At 35.3% G+C, this 12,182-nt stretch overlaps 1 long non-coding RNA gene across 1 annotated transcript; it reads left to right on the forward strand.

Annotated features, from left to right (window-relative positions):
• Positions 1 to 221: 221 nt before the first annotated feature.
• LOC306666098 lies at positions 222 to 11,586 on the forward strand. Its single transcript, XR_013765188.1, has 3 exons — positions 222 to 354; positions 7,106 to 7,265; positions 11,184 to 11,586. It is a non-coding gene; the product is annotated as an uncharacterized lncRNA (long non-coding RNA).
• Positions 11,587 to 12,182: the final 596 nt, after the last annotated feature.

Raw genomic sequence — 12,182 nt, forward strand, 5'->3', positions numbered from 1 at the left:
GTATACTTTTAACCCAAATTGTCTAAATGTTAACATTTTACTGTATTTGTTATATCATTCTTCCTTTCTTGAAATTTTTCATTATACTGTAAATTGATACTTAAAATAATTTTTCTTGAAGGTTACTCTGAGACTATTTGGAACTATAATAAGTTTATAATTAAAATTTTATTTACTTTGCGGTTGACCTGCCAACAGATAGTCAAGACCTCGACTGAATGTTGTGATGTCAGTGACTCTTCTTTGAAAAGTGCCAGCTGTCCAAAATCCAAAGTGTCAAACAAGCAGACATTACTTCCACATCAGATAAATCAGGTATATGATGAGTTATTTCAAATACATCTGAAACTGCAGGTAAGATCTAAATACTGATTTGAGAATTCAGAAATATTTATATTCTAGGCACCAAGTATTTGCAAAATTTGAATACAATTTTAATTAGTATAGATAAGTGGGTTAAGGCAAGGTCAGAAGGGAACAAACTTAATTTGTAGGAACCGTTGAGGGAGAAAATATAGAGACTGAAAGAAAAATATTGGTAGTAGTGATTTTATCTGTAGGCATGTGTCTTAGGCTTCAGATTATCCTATGTTTTACGTTTATATTCATCCCTCCCATTCTTCAGAAATAAATCTGCTGGTAAAGTGTGCTTTTTGAATTAGGTGTTCGAGATTCATTGTTTTAAATATTATGTAGTAAGAAGTTTCCTTGCTAACTCTAACTAAAATGTATTTTGAAACTTCTTGCAGTTTTTCTTTGGTGTTTGTTTCCTTAAGGGTGCAATTTATGTATTTATCACATTTCCACTAGGAGTACAGAAAGAAACACTTGTAATAGAGTTTCTGTTTGCTGTTCTTTTCATTGGAAACATTATATACAATTGAAGTTTCCAAAACATTTTAAAAACCAGTAGTTCATTTTGTTAAGTTAATTCATGTTGTAATATTGTACCATTTCAGAAAAAAAGTTTTTCTTAGCCTGAATCACTAGGAAAAAAATTAGAGAAAGACAAAATCTGGCCCTTGACCCAGAGGTAGAATTTAGAGAGGAGAACAATGGAAAGGTCAATCCAGGTACAAGGAATTAAGAGATGAGAGTTGTTTGCAAAGGAGTGATGGTCGTATTGTGAATTTAGCTGCCTGTCTGGGAAACAAAACAGTGAATCCTGAGGCTAGCTGTTTTATAGGATTTTTTAGTCAAATAAGTGACAGTAGAAACACTTTTGATAATAATCTATAGGAATAAAAAAGAAGCAAGGTTTCGGGGATAGATCTATCATCTATAGTAAACGATGAAGAAAAATATTTTATAAAAAGTAAAGTACAAGGTATTAATCTGATGTCTTTAATCTTTAGACTGACTTTAAAATTTACTTTGTAGTGTTAAGAGTTGTTAAGCATGTACTTTTTTTTTACTTTTACTATTAAAGAGGGGTTTTTTGACAAAAGTTTAATAGGAATATGAACATGATCCAATTTTTTATGCCATAATAGAATAGGCACCAAACAGGCACCTTTAGACAGGGTACCTGGGTTTCTCTGAACAGTCATTATTCATACTCATTCAAGGTTTCCCACTTGACAGTATTTTTCCCCATGTTTTGACCTTTCCAGTCTTTTTCTGTTGCCCACTAGTCATCATCTCCCCACATTCATCCCAATGTTTAGGGGCCATATCCCTGCAATAGTTCTTGATCATGTCTGTCACTATTTAATTTCAGTGATAATTTCTTGGCTATAAATTTTTTTCAGCTTGTTGTCTATTCAACAGACTCAGAGAAGTGGAATTGGTGGCCTCCAAGCATACACATTTTTGTTACACTATTGATTTAATTTATTTAATAAATATTTGAGTACCTATTAATATGCATTAGTGCTGAGTAAAATATATATACCTCTTGCTACATGTAGCTTATTAGAAGCAGTCATAAGTACCCATATAATTATAATTTTATAAACTTAAATGAAGGAATAATAGATGTATACCGTAAGTACCTGATGGGGGAGATTGTGATTGAGATTGGAAGAGATTGAGGTAAGGTTTTCTGAGAAATTAACATTTAAGATAAATCCTGAAAAATTCAGTAGAGGTTAGCCCAGTGAAAGACGTAGATTCTCCACTGAGACATTCCAGTGAGGCATGAGAAGTTCCTGAGGCATGATAAGTTAACATATTTATTCAAAGAAAATGTAGTAGATAGCTCTGAAGACATTTAAAGCGGGAAAGTTGCAAAATCTAATGTGGATTTACATAAATGTCTTAGAGAGGGACGGGGTATAATTTGAGATACCAGAGAGCATTCTACTGCAGGATCCCAGGTGAGAAATAAGGATGGTAGCAAAGGAATAGAATAAAGGTTATTGTAGACGTGAAATATTCTGGACTTGGCATGATGAATTCAATGAAGTATAGGAAGACTAAAGTAAGTTGGTTCTCACATTTCTGGTTTGTGTGGTGTGGAGAAAGAATGGATTTCAGGGAGAAGAGCAATATTTCTGTTTGAAATGAGTCAGGTCTGGTAGTAAAATACATTAGCCTGGCTATTAGAAAGTAGATAGTGGGCGATTATCTAATTTGGGAATCATCTATGTGTTAGTGTTCTATCACTGTTCCAAAATACCAGAGATAATCAACTTATAATGTGAAAAAGTTTATTTTGGCTCATAGTTTTAGAGATTTCGGTTCATGATTGATTGGCTCCATTGCTTTGGGTAGGTGGCAAGGTGGTACATATGGCAGGAACACGGGGCAAAAAAAAACTGCTCACCTCATGGCCAGGGATCAAAGGACAGAGGTGTCAGGGTCCCACTGTCCCCTTCAGTGGCACATACCCAGTGACCTAAAGATCTTTCTTTAGGACCCAGCTTATAAAGATTCCACAACCTCCCACTTAGTGTCATTCTGTGGACCATGCCCTTAATACATGGGTCTTTGGGGGACCGTCAGCATCCAAATGTGTTAGTGTTCAACGTTGTCACCAGTATGAGAGGTGAGAGAAGTTGGCGTGAAGTAATGTTAACAGTCTCAGGCTGGGGACCTCAGGGATACAGAGACGTGGTTGGATTCTGGAGATATTTAAAAGGTGGGTTAAATGGGACTTAGAGATGTTTGGATGTAGGGGATATGCTAGAAGTTTTATCAAGGGCAAAATGCAAGTTTAGTTTTTAGACAGTCGGATAAATCATGCTCCTTTTTGCTTATATAGAAAACTGGAGGAAGAAGAGATTAGTTTTTGCCTTTTTAATGCATAACTTAAAAATTAACTCTTTAGTATATAGTTAAATTATTTTTTATTATATTAACAGAGTTGTACTGTTATCACTGTAACCAATTTTAGAATATTTTATTATCCCAAAAAGAAACCCCAACTTATTAGAGATCATTCCTCATGTCCTCCAAAATTCCTTCATCCCCAGGCAACCACTAATCTACTTTCTGTTTCTGTACGTTGTCTATTCTGAACTTTTCATATTACTGGAAGCACATAATATATGATCTTTTATAAATAACTGACTACTTAGCATGGTAATTTTAAGGTTCAATCATGTTATATCATGTATCAACCCATGCTTTTTATTCTTTTCCTTTTAGTACTGGGAGATTGAACCCAGGAGAGTTACATCACTAAGCTACATTCCCAACTTGTTTATTTTTATTTCAAGGCAAGGTATTACAAAGTTGCGAGGTTGACTTTAAATTTACAATCCTCCTGCCTCAGCTTCCTGAGTAGCTATAATTACATGTATGCTCCCTGGTGCCTGGCTAAGTAACATTGCTAAGTAACATTCCATTATATAGATTTATCACGTTTCTTATTTCATTCATTAATTTCTGGATATTCAGGTTTTTTCCACCATTTGGCTCATGAGTAATGTGGCTATGAATGTTTGTATTTAAATTTTGTTTGGACATGTACTCCATTTCTTTTGGACGTATACCTACAGAGGAATGGCTGAGTCATAGGAAAACTGTGTTTAACTTCTTAACCGCTTTTTTTATTGTAAACAAATGGGATACATGTTGTTTCTCTATTTGTACATGGAGTCAAGGCATACCATCTGTGTAATCATAAATTTACATAGGGTAATGTTGTTTGATTCATTATGTTATTTTTTTTCTTCCCCCCCACCCCTCCCACCCCTCTTTTCCCTCTATACGGTCCTTCCTTCTTCCATTCTTACCACCCTCCTTAACCCCATCCCTAAACCTAACCCTAACCCTAACACTAACCCCTCCCTCCCCCCATTATATGTCATCATCCGCTTATCAGCGCGATCATTCGTCCTTTAGTTTTTTGAGATTGGCTTATCTCACTTAGCATGATATTCTCCAATTTCATCCATTTGCCTGCAAATGCCATAATTTTATCATTTTTATGGCTGAGTAATATTCCATTGTATATATATGCCACAGTTTCTTTATCCACTCATCAACTGAAGGACATGTAGGTTGGTTCCACAATCTGGCTATGGTGAATTGAGCAGCAATGAACATTGATGTGGCTGTATCTCTGTAGTATGCTGATTTTAAGTCCTTTGGGTATAGGCCAAGGAGTGGGAAAGCTGGATCAAATGGTGGTTCCATTCCAAGCTTTCTGAGGAATCTCCACACTGCTTTCCAGAGTGGCTGCACTAATTTTCAACCCCACCAGCAATGTATGAGTGTACCTTTTTCCCCACATCCTCCCCAACACCTATTGTTGCTTGTGTTCTTGATAATCACCATTCTAATTGGGGTGAGATGGAATCTTAGGGTAGTTTTGATTTGCATTTCTCTTATTACTAAAGATGGTGAACATTTTTTCATATATCTGTTGATTGCTTGAACATCTTCTGTGAAGTGTCTGTTCATTTCCTTAGCCCATTTGTTGATTGGATTATTTGTATTCTTGGTGTAGAGTTTTTTGAGTTCTTTATAGATTCGGGATATTAGTGCTCTATCTGAAGTATGAGTGGCAAAGATATTCTCCTGCTCTGTAGGCTCTCTCTTCACATTACTGATAGTTTCCTTTGCTGAGAGAAAGCTTTTTAGTTTGAATCTATCCCAGTTGTTGATTCTTGTTTTTATTTCTTGTGCTATGGGAGTCCTGTTAAGGAAGTCTGATCCTAAGCCAACAAGGTGAAGATTTGGACCTACTTTTTCTTTTATAAGATGCAGGGTCTCTGGTCTGATTGCGAGGTCCTTGATCCATTTTGAGTTGAGTTTTGTGCAGGGTGAGAGATAGGGGTTTAATTTCATTCTGTTGCATATGGTTTTCCAGTTTTCCCAGCACCATTTGTTGAACAGGCTATCTTTTCTCCATTGCATATTTTTGGCACCTTTGTCTAGTATGAGAAAATTGTATTTATTTGGGTTTGTGTCCGTGTCCTCAATTCTGTACCATTGATCTACCTGTCTATTTTGATACCAATATCATGCTGTTTTTGTTACTATTGCTTTGTAGTAGAGCTGAAGATCTGGTATTGCAATACACCCTGCTTCACTCTTTCTACTGAGGATTGCTTTAGCTATTCTGGGTCTCTTATTCTTCCAGATGAATTTCATGATTGCTTGCTCTAGTTCTGTAAAGTACGTCATTGGGATTTTAATGGAATTGCATTGAGTCTGTATAGCACTTTTGGTAGAATGGCCATTTTGACCATATTAATTCTGCCTATCCAAGAACATGGGAGATCTTTCCATCTTCTAATATTTTCTTTAATTTCTTTCTTTAGTGTTCTGTAGTTCTCATTGTAGAGGTCTTGACCTCTTTTGTGAGATTGATTCCCAAGTATTTTATTTTTTTCAATGCTATTGTGAATGGGGTAGTTTTCCTAACTTCTCTTTCTGAAGATTCATCACTTATGTTATTTTTCTGTTTTTTAGAAAAACATCCTTTATTTTTCTGGGTCTTATTGTGGTTTTGCTTTATATGTTTCTGTGTTGTCTATCTGAGTTCAGTTTTGGACATGCTTATTTTGTGCTATCTGAAAGAATATAGGTAGAGATATTAAATAGGCTGTTGAGACTTGAGTTTGGCACTTGAGACAATCAACTGAATAGTTGCAGGTTGGGAACATATGGTAATTTTAGCTATTGAATGGATATAATCAAGAAAAAAGAGTGTGAAGAATGAGAAGAAAAATAACTTACACCCAAATCCTAAGCAACCATAGTAGTTACGGGATAGGTGGAGACATGGAGCCTGCAAAGGAGACTGAGAAGCCGTGACCAGAGAAGGTGGCAGAAAACCAGGAGAACCAGATATCATGCAAGACATTGAAGTATTTTAAGTTGAAGGAAAGAGATAGTCATATAACATGCTGCTGAGAGATTCAGTAAAATAAGAACTGAGAAGTTATCTTTAAATTTTATAACAGGTAAGTCATTTTAGTAGGGCAGTGTGGGCTGAAGCCAGATTAAAAATGAATTGAGGAATGACTTGGAGGTAAAGAAGGTTCAGCAAATGTAGACAATGTTTTAGGAGGTTTGGTTGGGGAGGGAATATGGGAAGGAGCAAAAGAATTTATTTCGGATGTGACAAGAGAGATTGAAAATATTTAGAGGTGTCAGAGCAGTCTTCACAAAGGGGCCTGAGGCAATGAGATCCTGAACCTGCCTGCGCACAGAAGAGAAGGGCGTGAAACTCATGTTCCCTCTGTGCTCCTCCCTATGAGTCTACCAGGCCGTTCACAGACAGTGTTCTCAGGTGTTGTGTTAAAATTAGGGAAGAGTAAAAAGGTTTGAAACAGGCACTGTGGAGAACAGAATAAAGAGACGACCATGAAAACGTAGCAAGTTTTCTGAACAGCACTGATAACTTAATGGAGGATTGAGACCATGAACTCAAAAAATAGCACTTTACACGGTGTGTGATTTTTCTCTGATGGTTTTTAATCTGTGTTATCCTCAGGACAGGGAAGTTGGTAAGTGTGTCAGCCCAGGCCTGGAGTATTCGGCCCAAAGTAAGGGAGTGGAGGATATAGGTAAAATAATGGACCATGTCTAGCAACTACTATAATCCCTATTTTATGTGCCAATGCATTTTCAAAAACCACTTGGTTGAAGCAATGCAGATTTTGTGAAATTTTTTTTAAAGTCATTCATGTCTGGTATTTTGATACAGTGTGAAACTGCAGCACAACAGAATTTTGCTGAAGAACTTCAAAAGTGAGAACATTTTTTTAGTTGAAAAAGAACCACTGCTTTTCAGACATGAAAATGCCTTGAGTAAAATTAAATGTGTTGAAGAAGAGGTTCTTCTAAGATTTCAAATTCTAAAGGAGGTACTTATAAAGTCTTAATTTTTAGAGTAATATAATTTATTTTTTTCTTTGATTATGTAATAATTAACATTTTGTCACATTTGCTCATTTAACCTTCTCCCTCTTTTCTCACACACCCACTCCCCTTTATAAACACCCACAGAGATCCACACACACCTTATTTTCTGAACTATTTGAAACTAGCTTGCAAAAATCAATATATAGTACCGCTAAATATTTAAGCATGTGTCTCTTAAGAATAAGTACATTCTGTATATCATTATATATTAGAAAATTAATGCTAATTGAAAAATAAAATTTAATATATAGTCCACGTTCATTTCCCATTTGGTCTCTAAAAATATCTTTTATTAGTTTTTTTTGTTTTGTTTTGTTGTTTTCTAATCAAGGACCTACACAAACTCTATGCATTATCTTAGACTTCTTTGAATCTAGAGTAGTTAACCATTACCATTTTTATTGCTCATGGGACTTTGGAGTCTAGGTCAGCAGTCTTGAGGAATATATTGTGTCCTAGATTTGCCTGATGGTTTCCAAACAGTGATATTTGGATCGAATACTTTTGGCAAGAATTTTATATAGTTAGTATAATTTATCTTTGCTTGATATTACTAATATGTACAATAATGTGTCTTTGTGTCATATAGCTTATCTCTTATACATGTAATTTACACAGAGTAAATTTCATTGTTGCATATTTCTATTAGTCTCGAAAAATGCTTTTAATTTTGTAATTGCCACCACCCTCAAGATAAAATGTAGCTCCAGCATTCAGACAGTTTTATTATATTTTTTTATAAATATTCCTTTTTCCATCCTTAGCCTTTGACCACAAGTCTATTTACTGTTCCTAGTTCTGCCTTTTCCAGGATACTATATAAATATGTTATGTTCATTTCATGCTTTTTCTTTAACTTGTGATTTTTAGCAGCAGCTCATTTATGATGTCAACTTGGAATACTTTTCTTTGACTTTATCTAATTTGTGGTATATTATGCTTCTTGAATTTTTAAATTTATGTCTTTTGCCACTTTTGGGAAATTTGCAGCAACTGTTTCTTCAAATACTTTTTATGCTTCAATTGCCTCCTTCTCTTCTCTGTGTCTCCAGACTCATATGTTAGTCCTTTACTGTTAGCCACAAGATTTCTGAGGCTATGTTCCCTTTTCCTCATTTTTTTTCCTTTTGTGTTCTTTGGGCTAGATAATTTCTATTAATATGTCTTTTAGTTCACTGTGTTTTTTTCATCTCCATGTTGCTATTGAACCCTGTTATTTTTTAAATATGACGTGTCTCCTAAAAGTTCATGTCTGAGACAGTGTGAGAAGTGTGAAATCATTGAGTGACAAAAGCATTAACTTAATCAGAACATTAGTCCACTGATAGTTTCTAACTGGGCGGTACCTGTGGACAGTGGGGTGTGGCTGGAGAAGGTAGGTAGTTGGGCTTGTTCTTTCTTTGCTTCCTGGTACCATGTACTGAGATGCTTTCCTCTGCCACTCCTTTCCACCATGACGTTCTGCCTCACCTCAAGCCCAGAGAAAAGGACTGAGACCTCTGCAACCCATGAGCCCCAAAGACATTTTGGCTCTGAAATGGTTCTCGTCAGATCTTTTGTCACAGCACTGAAATACTTCATCTAATCAAGCCCATTTAGTGAATTTTTTATTTCTGACAGTTTGAAGTCCTAAAACTGCCAATTATTTTCTTTAATTTTTTTATGACAATTTCTTTATTTACATTTACCTTCACAAATACATTTACCCCATAGAACATACTTAAAAATCCAGCATCTGGGTCATCTTAGGATTGGCATCTGTTGGTTGTGATGTACAAAGCTGCGCCCCCGCCTTTGCGTTGCAGCCATTTCCCCGCCTCCCAACGACTGTCAGTCTGTGAACAGCCCAGCTAGCTGCTGGCTCACCAGTCAGCTTGCAAGTGTCCTTCTCCGATATTGGTCCCGTTAGCCCTGCGGGATTCAACTGCTTAAGGGGGGCTACCCACCATCTTCTCTCTTGCTTACCTCTCGCCGACTCACTTCTTTCTCCCCCTCGCTTTCCACTCTCTAGTGAATGCCCTTTCTCTTTCCCTTTCTTTTCCTCTCATCTTCTCTCTTACCCCGCAGGGAGACACTCTGTTTGCTTAATAAACCCTCTTCTGTGATTTCCCATGTCCGGCGTCGTTCCATGGGATTCCTTACATTTGTCATATTATTTCTTGAAACTTCATCACATTTCTAGGGTCTTTGCAGGTCCAGTGACTTTTGGATTGTACTTGAAACATATTGTATAGATTCTGTGCCTTTTGTAATCCTCCGGAGAATATTGGTTTTTTAAAGCATTTATTCAGCCCAGTGACATTAAGGCCTCAGCTCTTTCTGACCTTCTGTAGGCTGCGGTTCTCATTTCAGTTTGCTTTTCAGAGCCTTTGTAGCCTTGCTTGGTAACTGTCTTGTGCATATGCCACTTAGAGGGTAGTTTGAGACTCGGCAACAGTTTAAAATCTTACTTCAGCTCTACAAGCCTTTGCCCTGCTGTGCTTGGTTTGTCCTGTTTGAGGATAACTCAGAGATGAGCCCAATTTGTACATCTTCATGTGCACCAAAGTGAGAGGGTGCTTCCATAGTCCTTCTCCGACATTCTCCCCACAGTCCAGATCACAAGGTGCCCTCTCCCTGGTTTCTTTGACTGCCTTTATCTCAGAGCTCTTAGGGAAGCAGGAAGCTCCACTTTCCATCCAGGGCTCCACCCTGGGGCAGAAGTTCGAGAGGAAAAGAACAACAAACCAACAAAACAGGAAACTTCACTCCTCTGACCTTGATTTTTTACACCCTTCTCTAATTCCTGACTCTTGTTTACTTTTCAGTCATCAGGTAGCTGCTTTCTGTGTTTTGTCTAGGGTTTTTAGTGGACATCAGTAGGAAAAGCAGAGTGTAGTGGGTTTTTCCTGCCATATCATATCATATATCTTTAATACCCTTTAGATGTGGAAAAATAAATAATAGAAATATTAAACAAGTTTTAAAATAACTACATATGACTGTATCCTCAGTTATTTAAGGTATCACTTAATATAGTAATAAAATTACATAAAAGTAATTTTCTCACATTGGATTTTTTTCATAGGGCTAAGGAAAAAAATGCTTAAATTCTCAGACGTCTCCACGCTAATTTTATTCTTATTTCTCTCTTTTTATTTGTCTACTGTTCTTATTAATTATAAAGATAACTGCTTTATTTTAATCATTTTTACATAATTATTAAGAAGGAAACGTAGTTTCTTGATTTTCTGTAGATACTTACTTGTTTTGATATTTTATGAATAAATGAATGTATTTTATATCTTAAATCTAAAACATTTTGTCCTATTTAAATGTAATTAGAGGAAAGCTGATTTTTATCATTTCTGAAACTGATTCAGGAGAGAAATAGTTAGGGCTCAAAGAAATTATATATTTAACATTGTTTGAAATGTAAAACTGACAAAAAATTTTATCTACTTTATGGTAACACACTAGCTAAACTTTACATGTTAATCTCTAAAGCTATGAATTGCCTGATAGTCTCCTGAAAAAAATCATAAGTCCTTTGTTATTGTATTATTCCTTGATATGAAAAAGAAAATACATCGATGACTTTGGGTGGATTTCTCTTAGCAGAATCAAAAAATAGACTTATTGCTACTTAATTTATATGATAATATGCTTGGGTCTTTCACAAATGTTTTTGATGTTTTTCTGTTACTTTGGTTTATTTCACAATTTTTATAAATTATTTGCCCCAATAGTCATCTATGCTTAAATCCACTGTTTAACATTTTTGTGACTGAATGTATTCTACTTTTAGTTGATTTATGTTCAGTAGCATTAGTGATGTGGGCTCCTTATCTGATTATTAGATTGTACTTTTTCCTTCCTAGCAACATGATGCAGAAGTTGAACACTTAACTGAAATTCTTAAGAAAAGGAATAATGAAAGTAAGAGACTGAGATCCTTTTGATACATTGAAAGAATTGAATGATAACTTAAAAAAAAAAGGTAAGACCTATTTTAATATATTTTAGGTAATGAGACCTTCTAAAAATTATATTTTTTATTTAACAAATAATTCAATATTAGAACATTTTGGCTAGAGAAAATTTTGATTGGATTTATGTTAATTTTGTTTTGAAATACTTACAAATATAAATAAAATATTCTTAAACTGCTTTTGTATCTTCTATATGGGAAAGAAAGTTATATGTTTGACAATTTGAAATTTTTTTCTTTATTATTTGAGACAGAGTCTTCCTCTTTCCCAGACTAGCCTGAAATTCATGATCTGCTTGTTAGCCTTCTGAGTAACCTGGGACTACCATTGTGCCCAACTCTGAACTTTTCTTAAGGTTTAAAATTTTTTGTAGTTATTATTACATTACTACATTAAACACAAGTGAAAGAAGAAATCCTGATAAGATGAAATAATTAAATTTTAGACACTGATTTCTGTTTTTTATTCTCTCAACAGGCTCTCACTGTGTTGCTTATAGCCCCACTAAATTGCTGAGGCTGCCCTGAATTTGTAATCCTCTTGCCTCAGCCTCCCAGATCACTGGGATTCAGGCACTTGCCATTGTACCCAGTACATACTTAAAATTTTAAGTTCACATTGCCAAATTCTGTAGCATACTGGGATTTTGTGAGATTTTTATTAAAAATTATTTTTTCTTTAGTTAATATTTGGAAAATTTTTGTAGTTAATTCTAGACATCTAAAACTACTGTGTCTTTCTATTTTTTATCATTTTATGTTTAGCTTTTGTCTATGATTACAGAGCAGCTACAGTGGATGCTATTTGTGAATGCCAAACTTCATGAGCCTTTTGTAAAATTTATATATTGGTCTCTATGACATCTAGATGGTGGAACACAGGTAAATG

The sequence above is a fragment of the Sciurus vulgaris genome, assembly GCF_902686455.1.
Source record: "Sciurus vulgaris genome assembly, chromosome: 7".
NCBI classification, from domain to species: domain Eukaryota; kingdom Metazoa; phylum Chordata; class Mammalia; order Rodentia; family Sciuridae; genus Sciurus; species Sciurus vulgaris.